We start from the raw sequence: 20,345 nt of genomic DNA, 5'->3' as shown, positions 1-20,345 counted from the left end.
TCTTCAAATCTCGCCTCACTCATAAAGTTGCAACTTAATATCACAACTCTTCTGTTCTGTGCCCTGACCAATGAAGGCAAACATGGCTTCCGACTTCTGCGCCGTCTTATCCACCTGTTACCATTTTCAAGGTACGATGGGCATGGACCCCAAGGTCTCTCTGCTTTTCAACATTCCCTGGTGCCCGACCATTTATCGGATACCTCCCACCCCTAGATGACCTGCCAAAACATCACCTCACACTTGTCAGGATTAGATTCCATCGGCCAACACTCTTCCCGACTTTCCAACTGATCTGTATCCTACTGTAGCCTGAGACAACCTTCCTCATTATCCACAACACCACCAAATTTCGTGTCATGTCTTCTGAAAACTTACTAATCGCACCTTCTACATTCACATCCAAGTCACTGATATCTATCGCAAACAGCCAATTTCCCAGCACCGATCGCTGTTTTACACCATATTAGCATATCATTCAAGGCTTTAGTCCAATTCATGGGTCTTGAGCCCTGTCCCTTCTTGACTGCGGTCATTCTTTTTTGTATGAAAAGAAGTGTGTGGCAGGTGACAAGCCCCTCCAGCTGAAATGAGAAGATCTCTTGGTGGAGATACAGAGAGAAGGGACTTGCCGGGAAGTATGCAGGTTCCATGATGTAATGGTGAGCACTCTGGACTTTCAATCCAGCGATCCGAGTTCGAACCTTGGTGGAACCTTAGTGCTGGAGATTTGGCATCTGGCCAATTTAGGAAGTGCATGTTGAAAGGCCAGGAATCTTGCCAGAGTTGGGGATGCGATGCGTTGTTCCTTCAGTTATTTAGTAACCCCAGCCTGTCCTTTCTGCTGATAAAACAGCAGAAGGCAGAATTGCTGCTGGTGCTGTGAACCAGAGTGTTTTGTGGGGCGTTCTGGTGAACTACGTGGACAATGTTAAATATCGGAGTCGACACTCAGCGGTCCGGTCTAGGGACACATGCAGTTTATTCACATCCCTGCGGAGAAACAGCTCACAGACTTTTCAACTGAGTTACAGACTGTTGTGGGTTTTATACAGAAATGGGCTGACATTATTCACCAAAGCACAAAGGGAGGCTGAGGTTATTCATTAACATCAAGACAAAAGAGCAACACTCATCTCTGCAGACAAAGAGAGGTTCTAAACCTTCCAAACCCTCAATTTAGCAATTTGTCAACAGCATAGAACTTCCACTGAGATTCGAACTCAGGTCACTGGATTCAAAGTCCATAATGGTCACCATTCCACCACGGAACCTGCACTCTCCGCTCAGACAAGTTCGCACTGCCGAGAGGGGCTTTTTACTCCTTTCAAGGCCCGGAATGAATGACGTCAGCACTTCTCAGAGACAATGCTGCCCAAATTTGACTCTGCGCTGTGAAGTGAGCTGGGGTCATTTACCAAGGGTGAACAGTTGTGTGATAATACACACCACAACATTTATCAGTACTGGTGCACTTATCCAACTTACAAATGCCTGAGCACTGTGATCTGTGGTCTGGTGTGTGGAGGATGACGGGGTCATTAACTAGGGCTGTGATTGGATGAGCAGCTGATGCAACAGGGTTACCAAGGTGTACAGGGTTGGTGGCTTTTCACTGGCAGGAAGTATTAAATGGTGTCAACAGTAGGCGATGTCAAAATCAAAGTCAAGTTTATTGTCATATACACAAGTCTATGCCTGCCCTGGTCAGAGCAGGTACCTGCATCGAAGTGTCCTGTGGTGAGGACTTGGATGCATCCTTCTGTGGATCTGCTGTTGTTGTGGCGATCAGGTTCAGAGGGAATCCAGCTACATCCTGAACCCGTATTGTCCCTCCCTGTTTTTGTACACTGGAGAGCTTCTCTTCACACTCGCCATTAATCCTCTAACCTGCCCAGTGAGGTGGTCAGTGTCTCTGGTCGGTACTCACTTCACACCGGACTTCTTCCAGATTATGCATCACAACACCAGCCTGAACCACATTTGCACAGTGCTGCTGTATAACCACAGCTGTCTGGACCACCTGAACCTGCAGAAGCTCACTGTGACTCTGTAGCTCTGATACCCTCCCATCCTGTGTGAGGATAATGTCACAAACTCACTTGACACATTGTACCACAGTGTCCGGTAGTCCTGAATGATGTCCACACTGACACGGAGCTGCATCTTCATTGCTCCACAGGCGGATACGTTTCTTGTCACCTCAGCCCAAGTGTACAGTGTTGGACAAGGAAAAGCAGTCAGCGTTTGCTGTGGTTCCATGGTGTAATGGTGAGCACTCTGGACTTTGAATCCAGCAATCCGAGTTCAAATCTCGGTGGAACCTGTTTGCTGTCAAGTGCTGTGCTACCCTTGCGGATTCATGCAGAGTTTGTGCCTTCGAACTTTTTATGAACCAAAGCAGCCATCTGAGCTTTCCTTGCAATTCGTTTCATTCAAGATCTCAGTCCAACTCCGTGGGTCCTGAGATTGTTGCCTCCTTGGCAGATGTCGTTGACTTTTTACTTGAACGAAGTTTACAACCAGTGATAATCACCCCTCAGCAGAATGAACATGACTGAGGGTGTGCAGGTTCCATGGTGTAATGCTGAGCACTCTGGGTTCTGTGTTCGAATCTCGTTGAAACCTTAATTCTGGTTGGCAAGTTGATGAATTTAGGGCATCCAAGCTGAAATCCTGTGTTTGTTGGCAGAGATGAGTTTTTTGCTCTTCTGTCTGCATGTCAATGAATAACCTCAGCCACCCTTTTCTGTTGGTAAATCAGCAGAAGTTAGGCTCGTAGCTGGTGTGGTCCAGAGTTGTGAACAACACTGTTTTACTGAGCGTTTCTGGGAACCAGGTGAACAGTGTTAAACAACTGAGATGTCATTTAACCCTATGGTCTCAGGAAACAAGCAGTTTATCACATCCCTCTGGAGAATCAGCCCACAGACTTTTGCACCGTGCTGCAGACTGTTGTGGGTTTTGGACAGTAAGTGCCGGTACACGTCCTTCAACGGCAGACAACGGGGCTTGGATATGTTTGTTTCTGGGTCTTCCATATCTGTCATCTCCAGTGCGATAAATAGATTGTTCCACACCTTGTAAAAGTTTTGCCCCGGATGGTGTTTATCCTGAATCCTGACCCCTTCCCAGGGCCCAAAGGTCAAACTGTTCCGGTGACCTCTTTGCACTCCACCATTCGTTGTCTCTGTGCTCCATTAACCTCTTCAGTCTGGGCTTCCGTTCAACCAGGTTGCCATCCTTCGCTGCCACTTCTGCTCATTCCAATCAAAGTCTGGGTCTGAACAACTACATCACGTCAACTCTCCCTTTGCTCCAGACATTGTTGTCCCTGGCAACCACTTTTGCCTTCTTACCAATTTCCAAATGTCCATGTGTCCTGTACACAATTCTGCCCCAAGAAATTCTAAGCAACTGATTAATTGTTCATATTTGAGGTATAATTCTAATACAGGGGTGGATATCAACGGTCAATCCTCAGTCCCAACATCTCTCCCGCCCTGCACAACACGTTCAATGAACGGGACCTTGAGCCCAGCTCCTCCACGCCGACTGTGATACCTATCTGTCCCAGTCCCGTTTGCCTGCCTGAGGCCCATTTCCCTCACCTTTCTTCTTATCCATGTACCTGTCCAAATACCTTTTAAATGCAATAGTTGTCTATGCCTCTCCCCTCTCCTCTGGCAGATTGTTCCATATACAGGCCACCCTTACCTCTCAGATCTCCTTTCTATTTAGTCCATCTCAACTTCAACCTTTTCCCTCTAGTTTTAGACTCACCTATTCTGGGTAAGACACTGAAGATCTACCATATCTCTGACCGTCATAATCTTATAAAACTCTGGAAGGTCACCTCAAACTTCTGTGCTCTGTGTTCCAGTGAGAACGGGCCTAGTCCTTGGAACTACAGCCATCTATTCCAGGCATCGTCCTGGTGAATGTGTTCTCCACACTTCCTAATTCTGCCACATCCTTCCTGTAGTGTGGCGACTAGAATCAAGACGTCCATACCTCCTCCATCTTAATGCCTCTTCATCTGGGTGAAGATGAATTGCCTTGACATCCTGAAAGAACAGGGAAACAAGTTTCTTGCTGCTTGTGTATAAGCTTGAGGCAAAAAAGCAATCAGCATTTTCTGTGGTTCCACGGTGTGATGGTGAGCACTCTGGACTCTGAATCCAGCGATCCGAGTTCAACTCACGGTGGAACCTGTTTGCTGTCAAGAGCTCTATTGCCCTTGCGGATGCATGCAGAGGTTGTGCCTCCGTACTTTTGATGACAAAGCAGCCATCCGAGCTTTCCTGCAATTCGTTTCATTCAAGGTCTCAGTCCAACTCTAAGGGTCCTGACGTCGTTCTTTCTTGGCTTGAAACAACTTTGCACCCAGTGACAAGCCCCTCCAGCTGCAATGAGAGGGTCTGATGGTGAAGAGGTGGAGTGCCATTGACTGAGGGTGTGCTGGTTCCATGGTGTAATGGTGAGCACTCTGGACTTTGAATCCAGCGATCCGAGTTCGAATCTCGGTGGAACCTTACTGCTGCTGTTGGTGAAGTTTGAACATTGAAGGTGAAAGGCTGATCTCACGAACAGAGATGGGTGTCTCGCCCTTTTGTCGGTGGTAACGTCCTTTGTGCTGATAAATCAGCAGAAGTCGTGTTTGCTGCTGGTGTTGTCCGGAGTTGTGAACATCAGCGTTTTGCTGGGAGGTCTGGTGAACCAAGCGGACGGCATTAAACAACAGAGTCAACACACAGTGGTCCGGTCTCGGGATGCAAGCGGTTCATTCACGTCTATGTGGGGAGACACCTCCAGGCTTTCCCAACAAGTTACACACAGTTGGGGTGTTTCTAAAGGAAGTGCAGATACACGTCCCTCACTAGGAGATAAATTCACAATAAACACAGAAAATACTGCAAAAACTCAGCAGGTCAGGCAGCACCTGTGGGAAGGGAAACGGTGCGCAGGTCAAAAACCTCTTGTTTTACACACCCAGACCAAGAGAAAGAAGATTATTTCCGTCGACCATATTGCTCCACCTCAGAATTTTGCCCACCTCTGTCAGGCCATCCCTCAGCCTCCTCCGGTCCAGGGAGAACAGACCCAGTCTCTCATTCTAACCGAAATGCTTCATTCCAGCAACATCCTGGTGAATCTCCTCTGCTTCCGCTCCAGCACTATCACTTCCTGCTCATAGTGTGGTGAACAGAATTGCACACAGTACTCCAGCCGTGGTCGAACCAGTGTTTGGTAAAGTTGTAACACGACATCCCTGTTCCTATATTCTTTTCCATAGCCGATGAATGCAAGCATCTCATATCCCTTCTTCGCCACACTGTCTACCTGTGCTGCCAATTCCAAGGATCTATGGATCCCCCTTGTTGATCGACACTCCCTCGGGCCCGACCATTTACTGTCTATGTCACATCCTTGTTTGTCCTTTCAAATTACATCACTTTGCATCTGTCAGGACGAAATTCCATGCACCAATATTCCATCAAACTTTTCAGCTGATCCACATCCAGCTGCAGCCGGAGAGAATCCACTATCTATCTACAAAACGAGAGACTTTTAACTCACCTGCCAACTTCGTAATCACACTCTAACACTCACATCCAAGTTATGAATGTACATCACAGACACCAAGGGTACCAGCTCCGGTCCTTGTGGTACAGCACTGGTCGCCGAGCCAATCAGAAAACAATCTCTTCACCTCCACCCCCGCCTCATTTTATCGAGCGAATTTTGGACACAACTTGCCTTGGATCTTATGAGCTCGAAACGTTCAGACCAGCAAAACTGTGCAGCACCTTGTCGAAGGTTTTTCTAATCTCCATCTACCAAACTACGCTCACCAATGCACTTAGCTACTTCTTTGAAATATTCATTCACATGAATTACATAGGATTTCCCAAACACAAAGCCATCCTGAAAATCTCTAATATATATTTGACCTGCTAAGTTTAAATAAATACTGTCCTCCAGTGACATTGACTGAGGGTGTTCAGGTTCCATGGTGTGATGGTCAGCATTCTGGTCTTTGAATCAAGCAATCCGAGTTCAAATCTCCGTAGAACCTTACCGCTGCAGAGTCAGCTGTCGAAAAATTTTCAGCATCCAAGGTTGAAAGGCTGGGAATATTCGTGATGTTTTTGCCCTTTATGCTGGTAAATCAGCAGAATTGGTGCTTGCTGCAGGTGTCGTCCGGAGTTGTGAACAGCATTGTTTTACTGAGCGCTCGGGTGAACTGCGTGGACAGTGTTAAATAACAGCGTCCGGTCTCGGGATGTAAGCCGTTAATTCAGGTCCATGCGGGGAAACACCTCCAGGCTTTCCCACCGAGTTGCAGACTGTTGAGATGTTTCTAAAGAAAGTGCAGCTACACTTCCCTCGGCGGCAGAAAACGGGGCTTTGATGCATACACAATAAATACAGAAAATACTGCTAACACTCAGCAGGTCAGTCAGCATCTGTGGGAAGTTAAACATAGCGAACGTTTCAGGTCAAACACACTTCGTCAGTTTTGATTTTCATTATGATTTTGATTCTTTTTTCTCTGGTACGTCCAACCCCTTCGCCCCTTGAGGCGTAAAGAGATTATTCAGCTGGACAATTGCTCCTCAAATGCATTATAAATAGATTTACAGGTGAGAATCTTTATCTGTACCCTGACCAGTGTCCGGGGCTAAAGCTCAAACTGCTCTCGTAACCTTTCTGCTCTCTCTTCCCCATCCGCTGTTCCCTTCACAGTTCATACAAATCTACAGAACAGCAACAGGGTCTAATGCCAACCGTGTCCATGCTGACCTCTGTACTCATCAATTCACGCCCTATTTGGCCACATTTCGTCTGCAGATTTCCAGGACTTGGTGATTCAATTGCTTGTCTCAATGCTTCTTAAATGATGTGGCAGAACCAGCCTGAAACTCTCCCTCAGCGCGATTTCAAGATGCCAACCACACTCTGCATGAAGAAAATCCTACTCAGCTCACCTGAATCCCCTCCCTCGCACTTTAAATATATGTTCTCTTGTTTTAGACACCCTGACCAAGGGAAAGAAAATTCTCACCATCTACCATATAGATCCTACACTTAATTTTGTCCACCTCTGACAGTTCGCCCTTCCGCCTCCTCCGATCCAGAGAGAACAGCCCCGGTTTCTCATTCTAACTGAAATGCTTCATTCCTGCAATATCCTGGTGAATCTTCCCTGCTCCCTCTCCAGCACTATCACATCCTGCCCACAGTGTGGTGACCAGAACTACACATAGTATTGCAGACGTAGACGAACCAGTGTTTGGGAAAGTTGTAACATGACATTACTCTTCCTATTTTCTACTCCACGGCCGATGAATGCAATCATCCGATATCCCTTCTTCACCACACTGTCTACATGTGCTGCCAATTCCAGGGATCGATGGAAGTACCTCAACGTCCCGCTTGTTCATCAACACTTCCTGGGACCCGACAATTTACTGTGTACGTCCCATTCTTGTTTGTCCTTTCAAAATGCATCACTTTGCACCTGTCAGGATTAAATACCATTCACCAATACCCCACATGCCTTATTAGCGCGTCAAAATCCAGCTGCAGCCGGAGAGAATCCATTCGCTATCTGCAAAACTAGAGACATTTCTCTCACCTGAGAACTTAGTAAACACACTCCAAGACTCACATCAAAGTCAAGAATGTACATCACATTCAAAAGTGTCCCAGCACCTGTCCTTGTGTTACACGACTGGTCACTGACTGCCAATCAGAAAACAATCTCTTCACCACCACCCCCTTCCTCAAGTTACAGAGGGAAATTTGGATCGAACTTGCCTTGGATCCTATGAGCTCTAAATTGTTGGACCACCAGAAATATGTGCCATCGAGTCAAAGACCTTACTAAAGGCTATATGCTAAACTGCCCTCACGAATTCTCTGTGAAACTTCTTTGAAAAAGTCTATCACATTACGAAGGCAGGATTTCCTAAAGACAAACTCATACTGATCATCCCTAATTTATCTCTGACCTGCCACGTTTAAATAAATCTTGTCCTCCCGAATTTCGTTCAATATTGCACTTATGGTAAAATGGAAAACCTCTTCAGATGAATTGGAGAGTAATCTTGATCATAACATGGAGAGGATTCAGCCCAAATGTACAGGATTGGGCCAGGAAATGCAGACTGCATTTGTTGTGGTTCCATGGTGTAATAGTGAGCACTCTGGGCTTTGAATCCAGCGATCAGAATTCGAATCTCGGTGGAAGCTTATTGCTGCTGAGTCAGCTGTCAAAAAATTTCGAACATCCAACACTGAAAGGCTGGGCTTATTCTTCATGTATATGCCCTTTGTGCTGGTAAATCAACAGATGTCGTGCTTGCTGCTGGTGTGGTCCGTAGTTGTGAACAACAGTGTTTTGCTGAGCACTCTGGTGAACCAAGTGGACATGTTAAACAAAAGAGTTAACACTCAGGGGTCTGGACTCGGGATGAAAGCAGTTTATTCACATCCATGAGCGGAGACACCTCTGGGATTTCCCACCGAGTTCCAGACTGTTATAGATTTTCTACAGAGAATGCAACTACACGTCCCTCAGCGGCCGACAACGGGGCTTTGATACATTCATGATAAACACAGAAATACTGCAATTACTCAGAAGGTGAGGAAGCACCTGTGGGAAGTGAAACAGAGCGAAGGTTTCAGGTCAAACACCTCTTGTTTTAGACACCACGACCCAGAGAAAGAAGATTCTCTCCATCTACCATATTGCTCCTGCTCATAATTTTGCCCCCCTCTGTCAGGTCATCCCTCAGCCTCCTCCGCTCCAGGGATAACAGCCCGGTCTCTCATTCTAACTGAAATGCTTCATTCCAGCAACATCCTGGTAAACCTTCCCTGCTCCCTCTCCCGCACTATCACATCCTGCTCACAATGTGCTGACCAGAACTGCACACATTATTCCAGCCGTGGCCGAACCAGTGTTTGGTAAAGTTGTAAGGCGACATCCCTGTTCCTATATTCTTTTCCACAGCCCATGAAAGTCTACCTCTGCTGCCACGTCCAGGGATCTATGCATCCCCTTGTTCATCAACACTCCCTCGGGCCCGACTATTTACTGTGTATGTCCCATCCTTGTTTGCCCTTTCAAAATTCATCAGGATTAGATTCCATGCACCAACATTCCACCCAACTTTTCAGCTGATCCACATACAGCTTCAGCCTGAGAGAATCCACTCGCTGTCTACAAATCGAGAGACTTTTCTCTCACCTGAAAACTTAGTACTCAACTCCAGCACTAACATCTAAGTGTTGTAAGTACAAAACAGACACCAAGAGTCCCAGCACCTGTCCTTGTGTTACAACACTGGTCACCGACTTCCAATCAGAAAACCGTCTCTTCACCAGCACCCCCGTCTCATGTTACCGAGAGAATATTGGACATAACTTGTCCTATATCTTATGAGCTCCAAACGTTTGTACAAGCAAAAATGTGCAGCATCTTGTCAAAGGCATTACCATTGTCCATTGACAAAACTACCCTCATGATTGCACTTCGTGACCTCTTTGAAATATTCATTCACATTAATGAAAAGGATTTTCCAAACACAAAGCCATAATCATCTCTAATATAGATTTAACCTGCCAAGTTGAAATAAATCCTGTCCTACAGAATTTCTGTCACTAATTTCCCTCATAGTAACATGCTAAACCTCTTCAGATGAATGGGCCAGTAATTTTGTAAGAACAAGGAGAGACGTTACTTGCTGCTTCAGCCTAAGTGTACAGGTTGGGCCAGGAAAATCAGTCAGAATTTTCTGTCGTTCCATGGTGTAATGGTGAGCACTCTGGACTCTGAATCCAGCGATCCGAGTTCAAATCTTGGTGGAACCTACTTGCAGTCAAGTGTTGTGCCGCCATGCGGATGCAGGCAGAGGCTGTGAATCCGAACTTTTGATGAAACCAGCCATCTGATCTTTCCCTTTAATTTCGTTCATCCAAGGTCTCAGTCCAACTACATGGGTCCTGAGATCGTTCCATCCTTGGCTGAGGTCGTTCATTCTTGGTTTCAAACAACTTTACACCCGGTGACAGTCCTCTCCAGCTGTAATGAGACTGTTTGATGGTGGGGAGGTGGAGGGACATTGACTGACGGTGTGCAGGTTCCATGGTGTAATTGTGAGAATTCTGCGCTGTAAATTCAGCGATTACAGTTGAAAACTCAGTGTAACCTAACAGCTGTCGAAAGATTTTGAACATCCAAGGTTGAAAGGCTGGAATTATTCTTGATCTTTATGCCATTTATGCTGGTAAATCAGCAGAAGTATTGCTTGCTGCTGGTGTGGACCAGAGTTGTGAACAGTAGTGTTTGACTGAGCACTCGGCTGAACTACGTGGACAGTGAAAAATAACAAGAGTCCTGCCTCGGTATGTACGCGGTTTGTTCACGTCCAGGCGGGGAGACACCTCCAGGCTTTCCCATCGGGTTGCAGCCTGTTGTGGTGTTTCGACAGAAAGTTGCGCTGCACGTCCCTCAGCGGCAGAAAAGGGGGCTTTGTTAAATACATAACAAACACAGAAAATACTGCAAATACTCAGCAAGTCAGTCATCATCTGTGGGAAGTGAAACAGAGTGAACGTTTCAGGTAAAACACCATTCGTCAGGTTTGATTTTCATTCATGATTTTGATTCATTTATCTCTGGGACGTCCAAATCATTCGCCCCTTGAGGAGTAAAGAGTGACTTTAGCTGGTTGGTTGCTCCTCAAATGCATTATAAATAGTTTTACAGCTGATAGTCTTTATCAGTATCCTCACCACTGTGCGGGGCAAGGTCAAACAGCTCCCATCACTTTTATGCACTCCCTCACATGGTGGGCCGAAGGGCCTGTTTTGTCCTGTTCTTCCCCACCCTCTGTACATTTCAGAGTTCATAGAATCCTACAGAACAGCAACAGGGCATTCGGCCCACCGTGTCTATGCTGACCTCTGTACTCATCAATTCACACCCCATTTAGCCTCATTTCGTCTGTAGATTTCCAGGCCTTGGCTTTTCAACTCCTTTTCTCAATGCTCCATAAATGTTGTATCAGAGCACGCCTGCTCCTGCCCCTCAGCGCAAGTTCCAGATTCCTTCCCCAGATGAAGAAAATCCTGCTCAGTTTACCTGAATCGCCTCCCTCTCACTTTAAATATATGTCCTTTTGTTTTAGGCACCCCGACCAAGAGAAAGACGATTCTTACCATCTACCATATTGATCCTCCTCTTAATTTTGTCCAGCTCTGTCAAGTCACCCCTCAGGCTCCTCCATTCCAGGGAGATCAGCTCCGGTCTCTCATTGCAAATGAAATGCTTCATTCCGGCAACATCTTGGTGAAAATTCTCTGCTCCCTCTCCAGCACTATCACATCCTCCCCACAGTGTGGTGACCGTAACTGCACATAGTCCTCCAGCCGTGGAATACCCAGTACTTGGTAAAGTTGTAACACGACATTACGGTTCCGATATTCTTCCACACGGCCGATGAATGCAATCATCCAATATCCCTTCTTCACCACACTGTCTGCTTGTGCTGCCACTTCTAGGGATCGATGGATCTGTACCTCAAAGTCCCGTTTGTTCATCAACCCTCCCAAGGACCCGACCATTTACTATGTACGTCCCATCTTTGTTTGTCCTTTCAAGATGCATCGCTTTGTACCTGTCAGGATTAAATTCCATTCACCAATACCCCACACGGCTTATCAACATATCAATATCCAGCTGTAGCCAGAGAGAATACATTCGCTATATACAAAACGAGAGACTTTTCTCTCACCTGAAAACCTAATAATCACAATCCAACACTCACATCCAAATCATGAATGTACATCACAATCAACGAGGGTACCTGCACATGTCCTTGTGGTATATGACTGGTCACTGAGTGCCAATCACAAAACAATCTCTTCACCACCACCACCCCCTGCCTCCTGTTACCAAGGCAATTTTGGATCCAAATTGCCTTGGATCCAATGAGCTCTAAAACTTTGGACCAACAAACATATGTGCCATCTCATCAAAGACCTGACTAAAGGCTTTCTACTAAACTACCCTAACGAATTCACAGGGATACTTCTTTGAAAAAGTCTATCACATTACAAAGACGGGATTTTCAAAGGACAAAACCATACTGACCAAACCTAATATATCTCTGACCTGCCACGTTTAAATAAATCTTGTCCTCCTGAATTTCGTTCAATATTCCACTTATGGTAACATGGTAACTCTCTTCACATGAATTGGAGAGTAATCTTGATCATAACATGGAGAGAAGATTCAGCAGATGTGTACAGCATGGGCGAGGGAATGCATTCAGCATTTGTTGTGGTTCTATGGTGTAATGGAGAGCACTCTGGGCTTTGAATCCAGCGATCCGAGTTCGAATCTCGGTGGAACCTTATTGCTGCTGAGTCAGCTGTCAACAAATTTCGAACGTTGAAAGGCTGGGCTTATTCTTCATGTTTATATCCTTCGTGCTGGTAAATCAGCAGAAGTCGTACTTTCTGCTGGTGTAGTCCGGAGTTGAAAACAACAGTGTTTTGCTGAGCGCTCTGGTGCACGAAGTGGACAGTGTTAAACAACAGAGTCAACTGTCTGGACTAGGGATGAAAGCAGTTCATTCACATCCGTCAGGGGAGACAAATCCAGAACACCACTGGTCAACGACTGCCTCTCAGAAAACAATCTCTTCACCTCCACCAACTGCCCCATGTTATCGAGAGAAGTTTGGACACAAGTTGCCTTCGATCTGATGAGCTCTGACCGTTTGGACCAACATCTTGGCAAAGGCCTTCCCAAAGTCCATATAACAAACTACCCTCACGAATGCACTTAGTTATTTCTTTGAAATATTCATTCACATTAATGACAAGATTTCCTTAACACAAAACCATACTGACCATCTCTAATATATATTTGACCTGCCACGTTTACATAAATCCTGTCCTCCAGAATTTCCTTCAATAATTTCCCTCATAGTAACATGCTAAACCTCTTCAGATGAATGGGCCAGTAATCTTGTTAGAAAAAGGAGAGCAGTTACATGCTGCTTCAACCCAAGCGTACAGGTTGGGCCAGGAAAGTCAGACAGCATTTGTTGTGGTTCCATTGTGTAACGGTGAGCACTCTCACTCTGAATCCAGCAATCCGAGTTCAAATCTCAGTGGAACCTGATTACAGTCAAGTGTTGTGCTGCCCATACGGATGCATGCAAAGGCTGTGAATCCGAACTTTTGATGAAGAAAACCAGCCATCTGAGATTCCCCTGTGATTCGTTTCATTCCAGGTCTCATTCCAACTTCATGGGTCCTGAGATCGTTCTCTTCTTGGCTGAGGTTCATTCTTAGTTTGAAACAAGTTTACACCCGATGACAATCCCTTCCAGCTGGAATGAGACGGTCTAATGATGGGGAGGTGCAGTGACATTGACTGAGGGTGTGCAGGTTCCATGGTGAACACTCTGGGCTTTGAATCAAACGATCCCAGTTCAAATTTCGGTGGAATCTTTCTGCTGCTGAGTCAGCTCTCGAAAAATTTTGAACACCCAAGGTTGAAAGGCTGGGATTATTCTTCATGTTTATGCCCTTTATGCTGGTAAATCAGCAGAAGCCTTGCTTGCTGCTGGTGTGGTCCGGAGTTGTGAATAGCAGTGTTTTAATTAGCGCTTTGGTGAACTACGTGGACAGTGTCCAGTCTCGGAATGTAACCGGTTTATTCACGTCCATGCGGGGTAAGGCCACAGGCTTCGCATTGAGTCCCAGACTGTTCTGGTGTTTCTACAGAAAATGCAGCGGCACGTCCCTCAGCGGCAGAAAACGGGACTTTGATGCAGAGATAATAAACACATAAAATACTGCAAATATTCAGCTGGTCAGGCAGCATCTGTGGGAAGTGAAACATATCGAAAGTTTCAAGTCAAACACCCTTCGTCACTTTGATTTTCATTCATGATTTTGATTCTTTTATCTCTGGAACGTCCAAATCCTTCGGCCCTTGTGGGGTAAAGAGATAATTCAGCTGGTCAGTTGCAACTCATCTGCGTTGTAAACCGTTTTACAGGTAAAAGTCTGTATCTGTATCCTGAACAGTGTCCGGGGCTGAGGTTCAGACTGCTCCCGTCACCTTTCTGCACTCTCTTCCCCATCCTCTGTACACTTCACAGTTCATACAGTCCTATAGAAAAGCGCAGGCACTTTGGCAAAAATGTGCATGCTGACCACTGTACTCAACAATCAACGCCCCATTTCGCCACATTTCGTCTGTAGATTTCCAGGCCTTGGTGATTCAATTGCTAGTCTAAATGATCCTTAAATGTTGTGGCAGAACCAGCCTGCACCTCTCCCTCAGCGAGAGTTCCAGATGCCAACCATCCACTGAGTGAAGAAAATCCTGCTCAGCTCCTGTGAATCCTCACTCTCACTTTAAATGTATGACCTCTTGTTTCAGACACCCCGACCAAGAGAAAGAAGGTTCTCACCATCCACCATATACTTCCTCCTCATACTTTTGTCCACCTCTGTCAGGTCATCCCTCAGCCTCCTCCTCTCCATGGAGAACAGACCCAGTCTCTCATTCTAACTGAAACTCTTCATACCAGCAACATCCTGGTGAATCCCTTCTGCTCCCTCTCCCGCACTATCACATCCTGCTCACAGTGTGGTGGCCAAACCTGCACACAGTACACCAGTCGTGGCCGAAACAGTGTTTTCTAAAGTTGTAACACAACATCCCTGTTCCTATATTCTTTTCCACAGCCGATCAATGCTAGTTTCCAATATCCCTCCTTCAGCACAATGTCTGCCCTTCTGTCATTTCCAAGGATGTATGGACTCCTATTGACACTCCCTTGGGCCCCACCATTCACTGTATATGTCACATCCTTGTTTGTCCTTTCAAAATGCATCACTTTGCGCCTGTCAGAACTACATTCCATGCACCAATATTCCACCCAACTTTTCAGCTGATCCACATACAGCTGCAGCAAGAGACAATGAACTCGCTATCGCTAAAACGAAAGACTTTTCTCTCACCTGCCAACTTGGCATACACACTTTAACACTCACATCCAAGTCATGAATTTAAATCACAGACACCAAGATGCCATGATCGGTCCTTGTGGTGCACCACTGTTCACCGATTGCCAATCAGAAAACAATATCTTCACCTCCATACACTACCTCATGTTATCGAGAGAATTTTGGACACAACTTGCCTTGGATCTTATGAGCTCTAATCGTTTGCACCAGCAAAAATGTGCAGCATCTTGTCTAACGTCGTTCTAACATCCATCTACGAAACGACCCTCACCAATACACTGAGTTACTTCTTCGTAATATTCATTCACACTAATGACACAGAATTTCCCAAACACAAAGCCATCATGACCATCTCTAAGATATATTTGACCTGCAAAGTTCAAATAAATCCTGTCCTCCAGAATTTCTTTCAGTGATTTCCCTCAATTTAACATGCTAGACCTCTTCAGATGAATGGGCCAGTAATAACAAGGAGAGAATTTACTTGCTGCTTCAGCCCAAGTGCACAGGTTGGGCCAAGAAATTCAGTCAGCATTTGCTGTGTTCCATGGTGAAATGGTGTGCACTCTGGACTCTGAATCCAGCGATTCGAGTTCAAATCTCGGTGGAACCGGTTTGTTGTGAAGTGTTGTACTGCCCTTGCGGATGCATGAAGATTTCATGCCTCTGAAGTTTTGATGAAGCAAAGCTGCTATCTGAGCTTTCCCTGCCATTCGTTTCATCCAAGGTGTCAGTCCAAACTGCATTGGTCCCGACATTGTTCCTTTCTTGGCTGAGTTCTTTTATTCTTAGTTTGAAACATGTTTACATACGGTGACAATCCACGCCAGCTGGAATAAGACGGTCTGATGGTGGGGAGATGGAGTGACTGACTGATAGTGCGCAGGTTCCATGATGTAATGGTGAGCACACCGGGCTTTGAATCCAGCTATCCCATTTCAAATCTCGGTGGAACTTCACTACCGCTGAGTCAGCTGTCGAAAAATTCTGAACATCCAAGGTTGAAAGGCTGGGATTATTATTGATGTTTATGCCCTTTATTCTGGTAAATCAGCAGAAGTCTTGCTTTCTGCTGGTGTGCTCCGGAGTTGTGAACTGAAGTGTTTTGCTGTGCGCTCTGGTGAACTAAGTGGACAAATAATAGAGTCCCGTCTCGGGATGTAACCTGTTTATTCACGTCCATGCGAGGAGACTCCATCGGCCAACCGTGACCATGCTGACCTCTGTACTCATCAATACACGCCCTATTTGGCCACGCTTGTTTCAATGCTCCTTAAATTTTGTGGCAGAACCAGCCTTCACCTCTCCCTCGGCGCGAGTTCCAGATGCCAACCACCCCCTGAGTGACGAAAATCCTGCTTAGCTCCCGTGAGTCCCCTCCCTCTCACTTTAAATGTATAACCTCTTGTTTTAGACACCCCGACCAAGAGAAAGAAGATTCTCTCCATCTACCATATTGCTCCTCCTAATACTTTTGCCCAACTCTTGTCAGGCCACCCCTCAGCTTCCAGCTCTCCAGGGAGAACAGTCCTAGTCTCTCATTCCAACTGACATGCTTCATTCCAGCAACTACCTGATAAACCTCTTCTGCTCCCTCTCTAATACACCCTGCTTACAGTGTGGTGACCACATCTGTACACTGAACGCCAGCCGTGGCCGAACAAGTGTTTGCTAACGTTGTAACAGGGCATCCCTGTTCTGATATGCTTTTCCACAGCCGATGAATGTAAGCATCCCATAACCCTCAATCTGCACACTGTCCACCGTGTTGCCATTTCCAAGGATCTATTGAACCCCACTTGTTCATCAACACTGCCGCGGGCCCGAACATTTACTGTAGATGTGACATACTTGTACGTCCTTTCAAAATGAATCACTATTCACCTATCAGGACTAAATTCCATGCACCAATATCCAGCTGATCCACATCCAGCCGCAGCCAGAGTGAATCCATTCGCTATCTCCAAAACGAAAGACTTTCCTCTCACATGCCAACTTGGCAATCACTCTTTAACACTCACATCCAAGTCGTGAATGTAAATCACAGACACCAACATGCCATCACTGGTCCTTGTGGTACACCACTGTTCACCGATTGCCAATCAGAAAACAATAGCTTCACCTCCACCCACTGCCTCATGTTTTCGAGAGAATTTTGGACACAACTTGCCTTGGATCTTATGAGCTCTAATCGTTTGCACCAGCAAAAATGTGCAGCATCTCGTCGAAGGTCTTTCTAATATCCATCTACCAATCTACCCTCACCAATGCACTGAGTTAATTCTTTGAAATATTCAATCACATTAATGACACAGAATTTCCAAAACACAAAGCCATCCTGACCATCTCTAAGATATATGTGACCTGCAAAGTTCAAATAAATCCTGTCTTCCAGAATTTCTTTCAATGATTTCCCTCATAGTAACTTGCTAAACCTCTTCAGATGAATGGGCCAGTAAGAACAAGAAGAGAAGTTACTTGCTACATCAGCCCAAGTGTACAGGTTGGGCCTGGAAAATCAGTCAGCATTTGCTGAGGTTCCATGGTGTAATGGTGAGCACTCTGGACTCTGAATCCAGCGATCCGAGTTCAAATCTCGGTGGAACCTGTTTGCTGTAAAATGCGGTTCTGTACTTGCGGATGCATGCTGAGTTTGTGCTTCCGCACTTTTGAGGAAGCAAAGCAGCCATCTGAGCTTTCCCAGCCATTCGATTCATCCAAGGTCTCAGTCCATCTCCATGCGTTCTGAGATTGTTCTCTCCTTGGCTGAGTTCGTTCATTCTTGGTTTGAAAAAAGTTTACATTCGGTGACAAGCTGCTCCAGCTGGAATGAGAAGGTCTTATGGTGGAGAGATGGAGTGACATTGATTCAGAGTGTGCAGGTTCCCTGGTGTAATGGTGAGTACTCTGGCCTTTGAATACAGCGATCGGTGTTCAAATCTCGATGGAACCTTACTGCTGCTGAGTCAGCTCTCGAAACATTTTGAACATCCAACATTGAAAGGCCTCGCTTATTCTTGATATTTATGTCCTTTGTGCCGGTTAATCAGCATAAGTCGTGTTTGCTGCCTGCCCGGTCCGGAGTTGTCAACAACAGTGTTTTGCTGAACACTCTGGTGAACGAAGTGGACAGTGTGAAACAACTGAGTCAACACTCAGGGGTATGGACTCGGGATGAAAGCAGTTTACTCACATCCATGAGCGGAGAAACCTCCAGGCTTTCCCAAAGAGTTCCAGACTGTTGTGGCGTTTCTACAGAAAGTGCAACTACACGTCCCTCAGCGGCAGAGAGCGGGGCTTTGATACATTCATAATCAACACAGAAAATACTGCAAATACTCAGCAGGTGAGGACGCACCTGTGGGAAGTTAAACAGAGAGAAGGTTTCAGGTCAAACACCTGTTCTTTTGGACACCACGATCATGAGACGGCAGATTCTCTATATCTTCCATATTGCTCCTCCTCATAATTTTGCCCACCTCCGTCAGGTCATTCCTGAGCCTTCTCCAGGGAGAAAAGCCCCGGTATCTCATTCTAACTGAAATGCTTCATTCCAACAACATCCTGGTGAACCTCCTCTGCTCCCTCTCCAGTACTATCACATCCTGCTCACAGTGTGCTGACCAGAACTTCACACAGTAATCCAGCCGTGGCCGAACCAGTGTTTGTAAAAGTTGTACCACGACATCCGTGTTCCGATATTCTTTTCCACTGCCGAAGAATGCAGGCATCCCATATGCCTCCTTAACAACACAATCTACCTGTGCTGCCACGTCCAGGGATCTATGCATCCCCCTTGTTCATCGACACTCCCTCGGGCCCAACTACTTACTGTGTATGTCCCATACTTATTTGTCCTTTCATAATGCATCAAGATTAGATTCCATGCAGCAATATTCCACCCAACTTTTCAGCTGATCCACATCCAGCTTCAGCCGGAGATAATCCACTTCCTATCTACAAACCGAGAGACTTTTCTCTTACCTGAAAACTTAGTAATCACACTCCAACTCTCAGATCCAATTCATGAATGTATAATACAGACACCAACTTTCCCAGCGCCGGTCCTTATGGTACAACAATGGTCACCAACTGCCAATCAGCAAACAAAATCTTCACCACCACCACCTGCCTCATGTTACCGAAAGAATGTTGGACCCAAATTGCCCTGTATCCTATGAGCTCTAAACGTTTCGACCAGCAAATATGTGCAGCATCTGGTCAAAGGCCTTCCCAATGACCATCCAACAAACTACCCACACGATTGCACTCAGATACTTCTTTCAAATATTTATTCACATTAATGACAAACGATTTCCCAAACACTAAGCCCTACTGAACATCTCTGAGATATCTTTGACCTGCCAAGTTTAAATAAATCCTGTCCTCCAGAATTTCTTTCAATGATTTCCCTCATAATAACTTGCTAAACCTCTTCAGATGAATGGGCCAGTAAGAACAAGGAGAGGATTTACTTGCTGCTTCAGCCCAAGTGTACAGGTTGGGCCAGGAAAATCAGTCAGCATTTGCTGTGGTTCCATGGTGTAATGGTGAGCACTCTGGACTCTGAATCCAGCGATCCGCGTTCAAATCTCGGTGGAACCTGATTGCTGTCAAATGCGGTGCTGTCCTTGCGGATGTATGCTGAGTTTGTGCTTGCGAACATTTGAGGAAGCAAAGCAGCCATCTGAGATTTAGATGCCATTCGTTTCATGCAAGGTCTCAGACCAACTGCATAGGTCCCGACATTGCTCCCTTCTTGGCTGAGTTCTTTTATTCTTTGTTTTAAACATGTTTACATACGGTGAAAATCCACTCCAGCAGGAATAAGACGGTCTGATGATGAGGAGGTTGAGTGACATTGACTGAGAGTGAGCAGGTTCCATGATGTAACGGTGAGCAATCCGGGCTTTGAATCCAGCTATCCCAGTTCAAATCTTGGTGGAATTCCACTACTGCTGAGTCAGCTGTCGAAAAATTTTGAACATCCAAGATTGAAAGGCTGGGATTATTCTTGATGTTTACGCCCTTTATTCTGATAAATCAGCAGAAGTCTTGCTTTCTGCTGGTGTGCTCCGGAGTTGTGAACAGAAGTGTTTTGCTGAGCGCTCTGGTGAACTAAGTGGACAAATAACATAGTCCCGTCTCGGGATGTAACCTGTTTATTCACGTCCATGGGAGGAGACTCCATCGGCCAACCGTATCCATGCTGACCTCTGTACTCATCAATCAACGCAGTATTTGGCCACCCTTGTCTCAATGCTCCTTAAATTTTGTGG

General features: G+C 45.8%; 7 non-coding genes across 7 annotated transcripts; all 7 read left to right on the top strand.

Moving 5' to 3' along the window:
* The first annotated feature begins 645 nt into the window (after window positions 1-645).
* On the top strand, window positions 646-717 carry trnae-uuc (transfer RNA glutamic acid (anticodon UUC)). Its single transcript has one exon. It is a non-coding gene; the product is annotated as a tRNA-Glu (tRNA).
* A 1,537-nt stretch (window positions 718-2,254) lies between these two features.
* On the top strand, window positions 2,255-2,326 carry trnaq-uug (transfer RNA glutamine (anticodon UUG)). The gene has a single exon. It is a non-coding gene; the product is annotated as a tRNA-Gln (tRNA).
* A 2,137-nt stretch (window positions 2,327-4,463) lies between these two features.
* On the top strand, window positions 4,464-4,535 carry trnaq-uug (transfer RNA glutamine (anticodon UUG)). Its single transcript has one exon. It is a non-coding gene; the product is annotated as a tRNA-Gln (tRNA).
* A 5,275-nt stretch (window positions 4,536-9,810) lies between these two features.
* trnaq-cug (transfer RNA glutamine (anticodon CUG)) lies at window positions 9,811-9,882 on the top strand. Its single transcript has one exon. It is a non-coding gene; the product is annotated as a tRNA-Gln (tRNA).
* A 2,475-nt stretch (window positions 9,883-12,357) lies between these two features.
* Window positions 12,358-12,429, top strand: trnaq-uug (transfer RNA glutamine (anticodon UUG)). The gene has a single exon. It is a non-coding gene; the product is annotated as a tRNA-Gln (tRNA).
* A 5,173-nt stretch (window positions 12,430-17,602) lies between these two features.
* Window positions 17,603-17,674, top strand: trnaq-cug (transfer RNA glutamine (anticodon CUG)). Its single transcript has one exon. It is a non-coding gene; the product is annotated as a tRNA-Gln (tRNA).
* Window positions 17,675-19,599: 1,925 nt separating this feature from the next.
* On the top strand, window positions 19,600-19,671 carry trnaq-cug (transfer RNA glutamine (anticodon CUG)). The gene has a single exon. It is a non-coding gene; the product is annotated as a tRNA-Gln (tRNA).
* Window positions 19,672-20,345: the final 674 nt, after the last annotated feature.

This window comes from Pristis pectinata, chromosome 37, assembly GCF_009764475.1.
Source record: "Pristis pectinata isolate sPriPec2 chromosome 37, sPriPec2.1.pri, whole genome shotgun sequence".
Lineage (NCBI taxonomy): Eukaryota > Metazoa > Chordata > Chondrichthyes > Rhinopristiformes > Pristidae > Pristis > Pristis pectinata.
The sequence above is the reverse complement of the archived record's forward strand: the minus strand, read 5'-3'. Positions and strand labels throughout refer to the sequence as shown.